Consider the following 16,763-nt stretch of genomic DNA (forward strand, 5'->3'; position numbering starts at 1 on the left):
TCTGCCTGAGCTCTGCTAGAAGCTCCTTGTTCAACCATGCAGGTCTCCTGCCTCCTTTGCTCGATTTCTTTCTCAGGGGGATGCCCCTCTCCTGTGCATGGAGGAAGTGACGTTTGAAGAGCGACCAGCACTCATGGACCCCCCTGCCTTTGAGAGCCCTGGCCCATGGGATTCCTCCCAGTAGCTCCTTGAAGAGGCCAAAGTTAGCCCTCCTGAGTCTAAGGTTTTGATCCTACTTCTTGCCCTGCTTCCTCCACGCAGGATCCTGAACTCTACTATTTCATGGTCACTGCAGCCGAATCTACCTCCAACCTTCACATCCTCCACCAGTCCTTCCTTGTTTGTTAATACAAGGTCCAATAGAGCGCCTTTCCTTGTTGTTTCCTCCACCACTTTCATCAGAAAGTTATCATCGATGCTCTGTAGGAACCTCCTGGATTGCGCCTGGCTAGCTGTATGGTCTTCCCAGTTGATGTCAGGGTGGTTAAAGTCCCCCATGAGAACCAGGGCCTGTGACTGTGAGGCTGCTTGCAGCTGCCTGTAAAAGGCCTCATCAACTTCCTCCTCCTGGTCAGGTGGCCTGTAGTACACCCCTACAATAACATCACCCATATGAGCCTGTCCCTTAATTCTAACCCATAAGCTCTCAACTCCTTCTGCATTTGTCCCCAGGCAAAGCTCAATGCATTCCAGTTGAATTTTCGATGTGGGCACCAATGACACAGTAGAACAAAACCTGGGCAAGATGAAGCAGGGCTTCACATCCCTGGCGGTGCCAGTGAAGGGCACAAGTATTTATGCAATCTTCTCCTCCATCTTGCCAGTCAGCGATGGCGGTGCAGACAGAAGCTGACACATCATGCAGACGAATACATGGCTTCATGGCTGGTTTCATCACCACAGCTTTAGTTTTTACAATGACAGGATGTTCTATGATGAATACAGTCTGTTGGGGAGACATGGGATCCACCAATCTTGGGAAAGCCTGTATTGCAGCCTTTCAGTATAGAAAGGGGTCTTAAAAGAAATACAGAGACTTTTTACAAAGGCCTGTAGTGAGAGAACAAGAGGCAACAGTTTTAAAGTGGAAGAGGCTAGATTTAGATGAGACATGAGGAAAAAAATTTTTATGATAAGGGGTAATGAGACAGATTGCCCAGATGTGGATGCCCCATCCCTGGAAGCATTCAAGATTAGGTTGGATGGGGCTTTGAGCAACCTGTCCTAGTGAAAGATGTTCCTGCCAAAGGTGAGGGTGTTGGACTAGATGATCTTCAAAGGTCCCTTCCAACCCAAAGCATTCAACGATTCTAGACCTAGAAGAGGCAGGAGAGTTTCCACTAGCAGACTGACTGACTTAGTGAATCATACTTTGTTCTAGTTTGGGCTGCAGGCGGCAACAAAAGCGCCACGTGGTCGCCCCTCCCCCCGCCGGGGTGCGGAGGAGAATGGAAAGAAAGAGGCAGAAACTGGTGGGTCGGGATAAGGACAGTTTAACAGAACAGCAAACAAAGGCAACAGCAACAGCAACGGTACAGATAAGCGGAATACACAGAACAAACCGCACGACCCCATAGAGACATTCTCCTGGACAGGACTGGCGCCGCACGCTCCCGAGCCGCGAGTGAGTTCCCGCCGCCCCGCCCCCCCCCCCCCCCCAACCCAGCATGACGGCACATGGTGTGGAATACCCGGCTCTGTTTGGCGAGGTTGGGGTTGGGTCAGCCCACCCGGCTGTGCCCCTTCCTGGATTCTGGTGATAATTAACCCTGTCCTGGCCAAACCCAGGACATACTTTAAACAAAAAAATATGGGAGGTAGTGTCCAAAGCTCTGACACATATACATTTATAAGCAATAGAATGGATCAGTGCACCTACCAGAGTAGTGAGGAGCACTCCCCAACCCTCTCCAAAGGCAAGACCAACCACCTCAAGTGCATATACGCAATCGGGACAACAAACGGAAGGAAATGGAGCTTTGTGCCCAGTGAGAGGTTTATGCTGTCGTAGGAAACACAGAAACATGGTAGGAAAACTCACATGACTGGAAGACCACAATGGATAGCTACAAACCCTCTCAGAAAGATAGGAAGGGAAGAAGAGGAGGTGGTGTTTTACTTTATGTAAAACATAAATTTAATAGAATAACAGAATCAGAGAATGGTTTGGTTTGCAAAAGACCTTCAAAGATCATCTAGTCCAACCTCCTTGCCATGGGCAGGGACACCTTCTACTACAGCAGGTTGCTGAAAGCCCCATCCAGCCTGGCCTTGAACACTTCCAAGGAGGGGGCATCCACATGTTTCAGTGTCCCACCACAATCATGGTAAAGAATTTCTTTATTACATCTAATCTAAATCACCCCTCTTTCAGTCTAAAGCCATTATCCCTTGTCCTATCACTACATGCCCTTGTAAAAAGTCCCTCTCCAGCTTTCTTGTAGGACCCCTTTAGGGACTGGAAGGCTGCTATGAGGTCTCCCTGGAGCCTTCCCTTCTCCAGGCTGAACAGCCCCAACTCTTTCAGCCTTCCTCATAGGAGAGCTGTTCCAGCCCCCTGACCATTTTTGTGGCCCTCCTCAGGGCCTGCTCTAACAGGTCCACGTCACTAGATGCAGTACTCCAGGTGGAGTTTCACCAGAGCAGAGTAGAGGGGCAGAATCACCTCCATTGACCTGCTGGCCACACTTCTTTTGATGCAGCCCAGGATATGATTTGCCTTCTGGGCTGCAAGTGCACATCACTGGGTCTTGTTGAGCTTCTCATCAACCAGCATCCTCAAGTCCTTCTCCTCATGGCTGCTCACATTTTCAATTTGAGTGTATGGAGGCAAGCTGTGGCATTCCGAAAGTTCTATCAAATGCGTCTGGATCAAGATTAGAGGGATTGTCATCAAATGGCATCTTATGTTAGATATCTGTTACCACTCTCCCAGTCAAGATGACAAGGCTGACGAAACCTTATTTCAGCTGCCTAAGGAAAACTCAGGCCAACACAATCTGCTCCTCACAAGTAACTTCCATTACTCAGACATTTGTTGGGAAAGCAACACAGTGGTGCACAAGTCATCCATCATGTTCCAGGAATACACTGAGGACTGGTTCCTGCTACAGAGGTTGGACCTGCCAACTAGGAACAGCACAATGTTAGATTTACTGGTTACAAACCAAGAACACTTACTTGACAACATAATTACTAATGGTACCCCTAGATACAACAAGAGCAACTTGTGGAGATTAAGATCCTGGAGAGCATAATGAAGAGGAGTATCAGGACAAAGCCCCTAGATGCTGGAAGAGACAACTTCAATATTCTCAGAGCCCAGATGTGAGGGATTCCATAGGATGTATTCATGGAAGGCAACGGAACTTGTGAGTGCTGGGAGTTATTCAAGAACAGCCTCCCGGAGGGAAAAGAACAGTCCGTCTTCTACTGAGGGAAAGAAGGAAGAACAAGAGACCACTCTGGCTTAAGAATGAGCTTTTGGATATACTTAAAAGCAGACAAGAAGCATACTGACTACGGAAAAGCAGTAGATCAGCATCTTCTCACATCTTGTGAATGCTGTCTCCTATTAAGCCTGGAACCATATTACCAGCGTGAGAAACAGAGATATCCTGACAGAAGGGGAAGCAATCAAGAACAAAAGAATAGTTGAACCAGCTTGGACATGGAACCATCCAGCACTGGATACGATCTCCAATAGTGCCTTGAGTGAATATTGAGGAGAAAACATGAGAGCAGGAGAAGCATCCCAAGAATACCTTCCCATCCTCCAGTAAGTTGCAGATTCCAGACTTCCTAAGACAGTTTTTGTATCTTCTGATGTAATGGACATGATTAATTTTCCTCCTTTGATCTATGCACTGCTTTTTGAATCTACAAAAGGTCTTAACATTTGCAGTATCCTGTAGTGAGGAATTCCACAGCTTATATTTACACTGTACGAAAAAAATTGTTTTGTTTGCTATCTCCTCATTTTATTTGATTCTATGGTGTTCTACAGAGAACATATACTTTGCAATTACCTTCTACATGCTGCTAGTATCTATACAGACTTCTTTCACCTCCTCCTTCATTTATCTCTTCCTGATTGAAAAGCACTGGTCTACTTAGTTATTCCTTCTATGAGAGCTTTTGCAGACCTTCATTCATTCCTGCTCACCCTACTCTATATCTTTGGTGGTTAGACAGAGCTTTCACTGAACATAAGGGAAACCAGGAGGGATGCTGGGTTGTAAAGGCCATTGAAGTTTATGTGAGCTTGTGGAAGTTACTGCAGTACTCATTCTCCATGTTCACACACACTAAATCACTCACTAAACAACACTGAAATAAAATCAAGAGTAGATATGAAGTGCAGAAAGACTTAGCAAGGAAAAGAAATATGACTATTTGACTTTCTTCTTGCCTCTGTCTCACAAGTGTTGCAGAACAGGTTAGTTCTTCCTGCACCACTGTGATGAATATGTTTACACTCCCCAGAGGTCTTTGTAAGGGAAAAAAATCCAAGAACTTTATTACTGAGAAAAGTTGGAGACCTGCCTTTGCTGTTTCACCAAGACTCTATGGCCCCTTTCTAGCTGTGCAGTGTACCACCTCTGGGATCTGGGTTATGCCAGTTTCTCTCTCAGGGTATATGATGCTTCTTGGAAGAATTCAGATAGGAGCTTTTCTTTTTATCCAACAGGAGAAGTTGTTCCCAGTTTCATAAGTTTTTCTGAGAACAGCTGGTCCATCACCTTACAATCTTTGGACATAGTTAAGATACATGAGCTACAGAGGGGAATTCAATCTTCTGCTGTAGGAATTCCGAATAAACACATTTGATTATATTTATTGTAAAAAGAAATGCATTGTTCAGAGTTTTTCAAAAACTACCATTTATATTCGTTTAGATATGGAGGCGAACTAAAGAGGAGAAAAAAACTAGTTATATTTCAAGTTCAGCCACAAAATTTGTGTTGCTTTTGTTGGCAAAGGGGGTGAAATATGGTTTCTGTTAATTTTGTAATTCCTGTTGCTATCTGAAACCAAAGAGTAAAATGCTGGTCCTGTTAAATGTTCCTATCTTCTTCAGTGTAAATTGAACTTGTCTCTCTAAATATTTTACAAGATATAACTTTTTCTTAATTTCTCTTCATCTTTCTCTTTACTTCATTATTTTTCTACTGAGAACAAATGCCAGATTTGTTAGAAGTTATTACTTTCCCTATGGGTCACCTCTAAGCTTTTTTATCATGTACTTTTTCCTTATTCTGACAGAATATGAGGCATTATCAGATATGCCCTCTGCTTATTGAGTTCTGCTTGATACTATAATTGCAATATACATGAGCTAGTACTTCATGCTTACATTGTGCCTTACATTCAAGGATCTAATAGAAATTCAGAAAGAGGTATAAAGTTTTAATGACCTGTATAAAAGAAGGGGAAATATAAAATGAAGAAAAGAGAGGAAAAGGAAATAAATTTTCAACCTTATTTTTTTGGTTCTTCAGAAAGAAGAGAATACTTCAGTTCAGAGGAAAAGAAAATAAAAAATATAATTTCATTCTCAATGAAAAAAGCAATTTTAAGCTGGAAGAATATTTATGAAAATTTTAATTTTGAGAAACTGCCTAGTTGAAAGCCTGCAACCATCTGTATTTACACATATTATCCAAGTCATTCACAAAGCAACATTACCAGATAAACAGTGTTTTTCTTTAGGTTTCAGAGATTTTGAATACTGAGTATGTCAGAGAATTCAGTAAGTCACACATTAAATTTGAGGAAAAAAATGAACAAAGAATGAGGGACTCCTGAATACAAAGATCAATCTTCTATCCATGTTAAATGCAAGCTGACACGTGAATTGTTTGCATCCCCAAAAGGTAATTCTAGCTATAGAGCAAAACTGGGAAACTGAATCTTGGATTTTGCTACTTGGAGTTCATTACTTGGTATCTTCTTTGAAAAAAAAAGGCACTTAAACATTCCTTTGGGATAAAAAATAAAGCAAAAAACTCTGAGATGTTAATATCAGCTCTTAAAATCTCTCTGGAAGTCCTTAGGTAAACAGAAGACTACATTTACAAAGTTTTGTAATTGTTTTGTTACAGACTGCATATATTCTTCTGGAGGGCAAAAGATAAAATATTGATAATGGTCCATTCATCTGTTTGTCATCAGATAGGATTTTTCCTTGATTTGGACTCAAAATCTAAGGCATGATTGACAATGCAAATATCTTTCACTGCAAAAGAATGTGGATTTCTAAAGCCATCAACAGATAAGCTGCAGCTTTTTCTACAGACTCTTACCACAGAGATGAAAAAGTTTAGTACCATTCAAGATATTATTGAGGTGCTTTTGACAGCATTTCACACCTCATTTGCTGTCCAAGTTATTAGATTTTAGTCAATGGTCAAAGAGTAAATTGACTCTAAAGGGCTCCTTTAAAGCACTGAGGCATGAGATTAGAACAATTTAGAAATTATCTTGATCTTTACTTCATCTTGCGCTCAAAGTAAAGGTGCCCACCTCTTCTAGCTACCTTCCTGCTTATTTAAAAAGAAACACTTAAGGTTAATATCAGCTTTGAAATAGTGCCTTTTGTATGTGGCTTCTGGCAGCTGACTTCTTTTGAAGGATACTTTTGGTAAAGCGACTGTTTGAATGTAGCTTGGCTGTAACTACTTCCAGTGACAAAAAACCTTGACCAATCTGGATGGAAGGTTGATAAGCGACGCCAAGTGCCTTTCCCAAGGATGAAATCAGCAAAAGTCAAACAACTTGCTAAAGGTGAAACTGAGTTCAGGGAGACACATCCTGAAGACTGTCCTGTTAGCACCATGATCTGATGTACACGTAACATATATTCTCAACTTTTTATATCTATGTAAAAGTATTACTCCGCTCTCATAACTCACTTCACAGGAAGAGCACCAGGTTTCTTAATTGTTCTGCTCTTCATCAATAGTGTTTCAAAATAACAAGCACTATGCATCATCATTCCTTCACTACATAATCATTAAACCACTTCATTACTTTGAAGTCCCACTGATGGCTTATCCTTTGCGAAGAGACCACCAGGCTTTGCTATCCAAGGCAGTGCTGGAATGAAGCGCTCAGTATCCTTGAAAGTACATCTGTGCTTCTTCCTTTCAGTACAAAATATGCACAAATTACCCAGGTCGCTTAATCTCAGAATCTCAGTACTATGCTGTTTCAACTAATGCTACAAGGACTCAAAATTGCTGCTTCTAGCTGAAGAAGTTTCAGGTCATTTACATCGGCTACTGCCAGGTTTAGGGGTAAAAATAAAAGTTACTTCAACAGGTTGCTTAGTGTTCTGAAGTTTGAATGCATGTAGACTGAACATTACAAAGGGCATAATTTATCTTTAGGCATCCACAATACATATGCTGTATATTTAGGTGTTATAGGATGGAGGTGAAAGTCCAACATGTCTCTGCTACCTGATACCTTTCTGAAAGACTCACTGTTTTCTTCACAGTGAGGACATGCAGTAGCATCAGCCTGGCTCCTATAAATCAAGGAAGACATGTTACTTTAAGATATATACACAAGGGGACAATTAGGCCTCCACACTTCTCGCCTACCTTCCTGCAGATGTTTTATATTTCCTGGAGGAATTCCTACAACTCAGGGTACTTTGTGTCAGGAGTGACAAACTCCCCACTCAAATCACTTAGCCTCAGGGAAGTTGTCACAACACCCAACCTGGTTTCATGAATCTGTGCTACCTAAAAAAAGAACTCTGAAGTGGCTAAAAACAGTCACGGTATTCCATTTATCTTCTTCTTTGTAATACTGACTTGGCATTTGAGGACACACTTGTTCACGTACTATACAAAGCCACTTTCTAGGAAACTAATTTCTGTGCCTGATGGTCTACTGATGGCAAAATGTCTTTGATTTATTCCTTAAAAGCTTGCCAGCTGAACTATTAGTTCTCTTTCTTGGCACCAAGAAACGACTGGAAAAGCATGGTTTTCATTGTAGAAAAAATTCTTTAAAAATCTCTTTTTTTCACACAGTAACAGTATTGCAGGAAACTCTTTAGTTAAATCAATTGCCGGTAATCAGAGTATTACTTCTAATTGTGCCTAAATCATATTTGATTTGGGCTATTGTGTTAGCTCTTGCCATGAACCATATTTCAGTGCATCTGAATTATTCTAAGTGATCCTCTAATCCTCCTGCTTTCCTTCAATTCAAAGATGAATGTCTTAGCTTTACACTACTGTATTATCAAAACCTACTCTCTAGACTAACGTGTTAGCAAGAGTCATTTTTCATTGAATGTTAGGCCTGACAAAGAATTATTATTTTAATGTGTTGGGGAGATTAGCTCATTTTCACTCAAATTCTGCATTCCCATTCATCACACTCCTGCTGTTGGGACTTCCAAAATGATTTATTCAGGCAGAAAACTTAAGTATGGTGGAGGAGAGCTGAAAATACACAAATGGCACAGGAAATGCCATTCCTTTCCATTCCACACTACTAAACGTGACTCATGAGTTGAGTATGTCTCTTCATTTGAATTGCTATGGACTGTGACCTTTGGGAAGTCTCTCTTCTTAGTCCTTCTCATCTTTACTGGTAGTATCTCCCTAATACATACAAAACAGATCCTCTCTTCTCTATCAGGACATGCTAGCATCAGCCCATATTGCTGATAACTCACTGTCTTCTAGTTAGATTTCAGATTCTTTATAGCTATCACAGAGCTCAAAATATGGCGTTGTTTATCCCATGAATCATCTGGACAATCATGCTGTGAAGATGCTAAAACTATAAATAAAACTAATATATTTATGATGACTTAGAATGGCTAACAAACTCCTGTGTCATATTTAGTTGCCCTGATCAATGGTACTATATGCAAATCGATATAGTGAAAATCTAGCAGATGGGACTCTAGACTGACAAGGAGTTCAGGACTACAGACTTTGTCATGAAGTCAAATAGAAAACAATTCATTCAGGATGATGGAGAAGTATAAGAAAAAAGGGGAAAGGTTGACATAGCATGATCTAAACTCACAAAACTGACAATGGGAAGAGAACATGAGTCAAACTGAGAGAAGAATGAGGTAGGCTGAACTGCAAAAAGTTTGGGAAGTTATGATGAAACTAGTGAAGGAGTCCAAAAAACATCTTGAACAAGGTGGAAATTTTCAGCAGTTGTTCAGAAAGGGCTAATACAAGGATGGAAGTCTAGCAAAAGACTATAAAATCTTTCTCGCAATGCGTTGACCTTAAAATTTTGTCATGTGTAGAAAGGGACAACAGTGTATATACAGATCAAGAACTTTTTTAATACTCTATCCATTGATAGTCTAAATGAAATATTATTAATCTAATGAAAATATTTTATTAGTTCACAGTATAGGTGTCTGTCTCAGAGGTGTCAAGCTGTCCAGCACTGATCTTGGTGGTAGAATCTGTGATATTTGCGCTTCATTTCAACTGATCAAGTATCATATTTTATCATTTATAAGCATCATTTATAAGGCAACACAAATCGTGTCCTAAACTCCATGTACTCTATTGATTAGACTCTTACTGACTATAAAGTGTGACCTGTTTAAGTCTACGCTATCAGTGTCTTCATTAAACCAGACGAATCTCACCCCTAAATTAAGAGATGAATCCCCCTCCTGCTTGTACTAGAGTTCTTTCATCATCTTCTTGTCAGTTTCTGATATTCTTTATCTCACACAGTAGCTGAGCCACCTTTTCCTGCACCAGACTTTCTGACATGCTTTGGAATAGGCTGTAAAGCTCACGTTTCTGCTGCTCAGTTGCTTCTTACTTGCTTCCAAATTTGCCATCTGCCCTACCTCTTGTTTCAGTGGTTTAGGTGCAGTGTTGTCACCTTTCATTAAGGGGTTTGTCTATGAGAGGACAAGGTATTCATAAATTAATTGCGAGGAAGAGATTCCTTTAGAACAACTATCTATTGCTATTTTGCAACTTTGCTCTTCATGACTAACTCTGGTGACCTCCTCACCATAGTCTGTTGGCTTCCCTGCACTAGGTGGAAGGCCCTGCCAACAAGACCCTTAATCTTGATGTTAGTCTCTGCATATATTTCTTGTTAAGGCATAGACCGACTTTGAGGTAATTTTGAAAGATTGACTACATAAACCCAGATCAATATAGTGTAACTTCAAAGTTGCTCATACTTTGAGAAGGTGTTAGCCTAGTTCACCTCCAGAGGTCCTTTACAACCCAAACAGAATAACTAATAATTCTCTACTCTAAGGTAAGGACAAAAAAAGAAAAAAACCCCATTCTTGGGAAATTACAGAATCTGCTAATCTGAGAGTTACAGAGACATCTTCAAGATCAGAAAGGTACCTTTTCTTTAAGCAAGTACTACTTTGAGATTTGTACATTAGGTCTTGCATTCACTACTAAACTCTAATGAATTTTATTCCAACAGCTCTCCATTTACCTTTGGACCTTGTTCCCACCAGCTATCATCAGAGAGTCGATAACGTTCCTGAATCTTTTCCATAGAGCAAGAACAGAGGATTTATTTAAGATGCTTTAATATCCAGAAGAATTATCAAGAAGACAATCTCTTCCTCTTGAATATTTACATCTTGCAAAGAGTTAGCATAAGCATGGCAGTCAGCACAGAAGAAAAATATGTAGGCTATTCCCTACATATTTTTCTCTTCTGCTGCTTAAGTGATACATCAACACACAGTAAGAGTGAGCTCCCTTGTTCACTAGATGGTGCTCCAACATTCAGATCCAGTGTTTCTGGGTCTTCCTGGGACTTTGTTCCCTTTGGAACTCTTTGTTCTCATTGGAACTCTTGTTCACAAGGCTTTTTCTCTGTCTGTCATTTTCTGTAACCAGAAAGTCCCTGTGGGCTAGATCTACTCATTCTTTACTGTAGCACAAGCAGTACCTATAGCATGCCACAGAACTCTTCTGCATAGATGCTCACCGGTATCAACATTAGAAATTTCTCTCAGTCTATCCTCTTTAGGTGAGCTCACTAATGAAGCTTGATGAAATGTGGCTTTCCATGACTATATACCATACCAGGTTTTGGTTTCTCTCTGATACAGTAAGTCCTAGACATGCAGACAGATGTGTCCTCTGAGCCTTAAGTAGTTGCACCCCTCTGGCACTAATGTAAAATGATCATTTTTTTATGTTTTTCCTGTTTAAAATCTCTGAAATAGGATGAGAGGTAACGGCTTTAAACTAAAACAGAATATATTTAGATTAGATATAAGAAAGAAATTCTTCACTGTGAGGGTGGTGAGGCACTGGAACAGGTTGCCCAGAGAAATTGTGGATGCCCCATTCCTGGAACTGTTCAAGGCCAGGTTGGATGGAACTTTCAGCAACCCGGTCCAGTGGAAGGTGTCCCTGCACATGGCAGGAGGGTTGGAACTAAATAATATATAAGGTCCCTTCCAACCCAAACCATTCTATGATTCTGTTCTAAATAGTGCAAGGTATGTCACAATCCACCAGAGAAATATTATTACAGCATAACACAAAGAGTACGTGGTACTTGCCCTAGATCAGGGCATGAAGGCATCTGTTGGGCATCTGGGAGGCCAACAGCTAGTTGGATTAGTTTTGGAGGATTGTGCAAGGCAGCAGGACTTACAACTGCACAGTCTTTACCACACTGCCTACAAGAAAGTGTCCCTGGAGCTGCCTATTCCCACAAGTAGTGTAGGCTCTTCTTCTGGGAGAAACTAGCTTGTTTACTGCAAAGAATAACCCAGGACTGAACTCACATACAGGCAGTATATATGGTGAAGGGACCAAGACCTGAGTAGGAGCAAAGAAAGTCTGGATGTATCCTCAATCTTGTGAAGCCTGTTAACCAAAAAATTGGGTTCCCCCCAGCACACAAAAAAGACACTATTGATGGGATATTAAAGACGGGATACCCCAGATGCATGTTGGAGTATTAAAGGCTGTGAGTTGATACAATCAATGCTTGCCTGAAGGAAGAGGAATATCTTTTGAGACTTCATGTCCTGTTTACCTATGGACCCTATAAAAATGAGCTCTTGCTAAACATTATATACAACATATTCAACCCAGAATATACTTACTTTATTGCATTTATGACTAAGCCAAGATAGTAAGTATCAGTTTGGGAGTTCATCATGGTCTTCTCAGGAAAACAATGCAACCCCAATTCTGCTGAATATAGAAAGAAGCATATATCCATTTGTCCTGGGTTTGGCCAGGACAGGGTTAATTTTTCACCAGAAGCCAGGAGAGGGCACAGCCTGGTGAGTTGACCCAAACAAGCCAAACAAAACAGAGTATTTGATACCATGTGCCGTCATGCTGGGTTCTAGCTGGGGAGCTGGCTGGGGGGAAGTTAGTTGCGGCTCGGGAGTACGCAGGGCATTGGGCGATCAGAGTTGCTCTGTGCATTTTACTGTTTGTTTTGTATATTCTCCTTATCAGTATTATTGTAGTTACTGTTTGCTTCGTTTGCTGTTCTGTTAAACTGCCCTTATCCCGACCCACGAGTTTTGGCCTTTTTCTTTCCATTCCCCTCCCCACCCGAGAGGGGGGAGGGGTGACAGAATGACCACGTGGTCCTTTGTTGCCGACCACAGCCAAACCAAGACACAATTCCACTACACATCATTGGGACAAAAAATTTCCATGGACCGGGCCTTGAAACAATATGAATCTAGGCTGCTTCTAATGACTAGACCTAAGACTCTGCTGAGAACTCAGCTTTACAGGGATGAAAATAAGAGCAAGATCCATTTTACCATGACCTGAACAGAAATTTCAATATCTTCCAACTCTTGGTAAACATAACTGTAGTCAGACACCGAGGGCTCCCACAAACTTTCCTTATCTGCAACGTACTTTCACTCATTATGCCCCATTCTCCTCTCTCCCCTCCAACATGGAGGCAAAGAAAACTAAGGCCTTGCAATGACAACATGCATCCTGGCATCTGGAAAAGTCCCTGTCAGTTCAGCTAGCATTCCCTGTCAGATGAGACACAACGGAGGAGTTCACAGATTGAGTGTTTGTGGCAGGGATGCTTTCCTTCCCTTTGCCTAGATTCAGCTGATTAGATCAGTGCACAAACAGAAGAAAGGGAGCACATATAGCCTGACCTTGTCATTCTAAGTGGCTGTGGCACGTTCACCCCGCTCCTGCTCTTTGTTTCTAGATGCTTTTGTTTTGTCTCGCAAAAGGTTTCTGCAAGAGTAAACAAACAAAAAAAGAAATCCTATGGGAGAACCCCCTTCAGTAACCACACTGCTCCCCAACAACCTTGTTTTCATCACTAGTTTCTCGTAGCACAATAGACAAGTATTTCATTGCCTAGTAGAAATATTTCTACTTGATGAAAGAAAAAGGCTGTGATCATGTAGTGGCTAAGCTTATGGCCCTGCACCCAAACCCACAACAAGTTAGACAGCAGAGTTGAGATCACAGATCACAGCAAGGTGGCACGCCAGTCTCTGAAGGCAGTATCTATGTCAAGATATCTTTAAAGAAATCAGATATTGGATATTTAATTGCAGGAAGATGTGGAGACTTGATAATGTGGAGAAAGAAAAACAGAGCAACAAGCTCCAGTCATCCTTCCAGTTGTTACTTCATTTTCAGGGAATTAAGCCTTTCCCCAGCATCTCAATTCAGCCATCTTTCAAATGAGCATTTTAAATAGCAGAGTTGTGGGATTCATTACATGTATGTCCTCTGTGACTCTCACAGATCACAGAGACCAATACACTGCCACAGAAATAATTTCCATGTTTTACTGGAAATACTAATTTAATTCCTGTTTTTGCTTTGGTAGGTAGAAATTTATATTCTGTGGTTCTGTTCCTCCAGGGAAGAAACCTCAGTGCTTCAACATCAGTTTCTGGTGCCATTTGAAATGTCTCAGCGGATCCTGCCTGAAATCCATTTGCTAACTCAACGCAGCACAGGTGTCCCGCAGTTTCCATACTATATCTACTAGCAGATACTGAGGGCTTTTAAATTGCCTCAAGACATTTCTGTGTAGGTACCTGAATTCCACCACAGAAATGGATGAAGTTTCTTAGAACTCTAAGCTAACTCCAAGGCATTCTCTTCAGACTAATACAGAACAAAAAATACATTTATCTTTGCCGGGATATGAAAGCAAGACATGGATAGACTGGAGAGAGACCATTTTTGCAGCTATGCAGAAAATGCAAGGTTTAGTTAAATCAGAACATGAAAAGCATATGAAAATATTCAGAAAGTCACAATTTCATTCATAAGTCTTGATTTATCCTCTGTGCCCTCATCTACGTGCAAGAAGAAACTAAAATGAGGACTAAGCCCAAACTGGAGAGAGAGAGAGAGAGCAAGAGAGAGAAAATACACTCAGCACCTTAGTCCAGAGATAACTTCTTGTTCAAATAGTTTGGCTTGAAAGTGAACAAGCTGAACACAGTGCCCTACTGATAGTCTTATTTTGGTTCCTCCTAAACACAGAGTTTACTGCCGTTGATCTACAGCCAGCACCATGGACCAGAGCTGTTTGATGCAGCAGAAGCAGCATGTGAAATCCCATATTTGGTCTCATGCTCTACCTTGTGCTGTAGATTGCTTGGATTCATTTGTGTAAATTCCCTCACTGTAGCGGACCATCTGGTTATTGGACTCAGATGTCTTGTGGTGGCAACAACCAGCGCACATTTTTGTTCTTTATCCCAAAATGTGTGCCATTCTGTCCTTCTATTTTAATAATTGAAAAATAGTCACAGTGTGTCCTAAACTGGTCAACTCAATTCTGTCTGTTTTCTTCTGTCCCTGCTCATTGCAGGGGGGTTGGACTACATGACCTTTAAAGGTCCCTTCCAACCCAAACTATCCTATGACTCTATTCCATGATTCTATGCTGACAGCTGTTTCTAAGAACAACAATGCCCATTGAATCACAACTGCTAGTCATTTGGCTTTCTCCATGTCAACATAGTGATGAAGACTCACTGCCTCACTGTCTCATCTACATTTGTGTTGGGTTTGCATGGCAACGCTTTGGTAGCAGGGAGGTTACAGGAGTGGTTTCTGTAAGAAGATGCTAGAAGCTTCCACCATGTCTGATAGAGCAAGAGCCAGCCATCTCCAAGACAAACCCACTGCTGGCCAAGACCAAGCCAATCAGTGATGGTGGTAGCACCTCTGTGGTTATATACTTAAGGAGGGGAAAGAAACCCGCACAACAGCAATTGCAGATGGAGAAAGGAGTGAGAATATGTGAGAGAAACAACTCCGCAGATGCCAAGGTCAGTGAAGAAGAAGGGGGAGGAGGTCCCTCTGCGGAGAGGGACTTGGGTGTCCTGGTGGACGACAGGTTAACCATGAGCCAGCAGTGTGCCCTGGCTGCCAAGAAAGCCAATGGCATCCTGGGGTGCATCAAGAAGAGTGTGGCCAGCAGGACGAGGGAGGTTCTCCTTCCCCTCTACACTGCCCTGGTGAGGCCTCATCTGGAGTACTGTGTCCAGTTCTGGGCTCCCCAGGTCAAGAAAGATGAAGAGCTACTGGAGAGAGTCCAGCGGAGGGCTACAAGGATGGTGAGGGGACTGGAGCATCTCCCCTACGAGGAGAGGTTGAGGAAACTGGGCTTGTTCAGCCTGAAGAAGAGAAGGCTGCGAGGGGACCTTATAAATGCCTACAAATATCTGAAAGGTGGGTGTCAGGAGGATGGGGCCAAGCTCTTTTCAGTGGTGCCCAGTGACAGGACAAGGGGCAATGGGCACAAACTGAGGCACAGGAAGTTCCGTCTGAACATGAGGAAGAACTTCTTCCCTCTGAGGATGACGGAGCACTGGAACAGGCTGCCCAGGGAGGTTGTGGAGTCTCCTTCTCTGGAGATATTCAAGACCCGCCTGTGCAGCCTGCTGTATGTGACCCTGCTTCGGCAGGGGGGTTGGACTAGATGACCCACAGAGGTCCCTTCCAACCCCTACTATTCTGTGATTCTGTGATTCTGAGGTGCTCCAGGCACTGCAGCGGAGATTCCCCTGCAGCCCATGGAGGTTAACAGTGGAGCAGATATCCACTTGTGTGAAGCCTGTGGAGGACCCCATGCCAGAGCAGGTGGATGCCCCTGAAGGAGGCTGAGACCACATGCAGACCCCACACTGGAGCAGGCTCCTGGCAGGACCTGTAGACCTGTGGTGAGAGAGAAGAGCCCATGCCAGAGCAGGTTTGCTGGCAGGACCTGTGACACCGTGGGGGACCCATGTTGGAGCAGTCTGTTCCTGAAGGACTGCATCCCATCAAAAGGACCCATGCTGGAGCAGTTCGTGAAGAACAGCAGCCTGTGGGAAGGATTCACATTGGAGAAGTTCATCGAAGACTGTCTGAGAGGGACCCCACACTGCAGCAGGGACAGAATGTGAAGAGTTCTCCTCCTGAGGAAGAAGGAGAGACAGAAACAACATGTGATGCACTGACCACCACCCCCCTTCCCCGTCCCCCCTGCACTGCTGGGTGAAGGGGGTAGAGAAAATCTGAGTGAAGCTAAGACCAGCAAGAAGGGAGGGCTGAGGGGAAGGTGCTTTAATATTTAGTTTTTATTTCTAATTATCCTACTCTGATTTGGTTGGTAACAAATTAAATTAATTTTCCTCAAGTCAAGTCTGGTTTGCCTGTGATGGTAATTGGTGGATGATCTTTCTGTCCTTATCTTGACTCACAAGCTTTTTGTTATATTTTATCTCCCCTGTCCAGCTGAGGAGG

Source organism: Opisthocomus hoazin, chromosome 3 (assembly GCF_030867145.1).
Source record: "Opisthocomus hoazin isolate bOpiHoa1 chromosome 3, bOpiHoa1.hap1, whole genome shotgun sequence".
Taxonomy (NCBI): Eukaryota; Metazoa; Chordata; class Aves; order Opisthocomiformes; family Opisthocomidae; genus Opisthocomus; species Opisthocomus hoazin.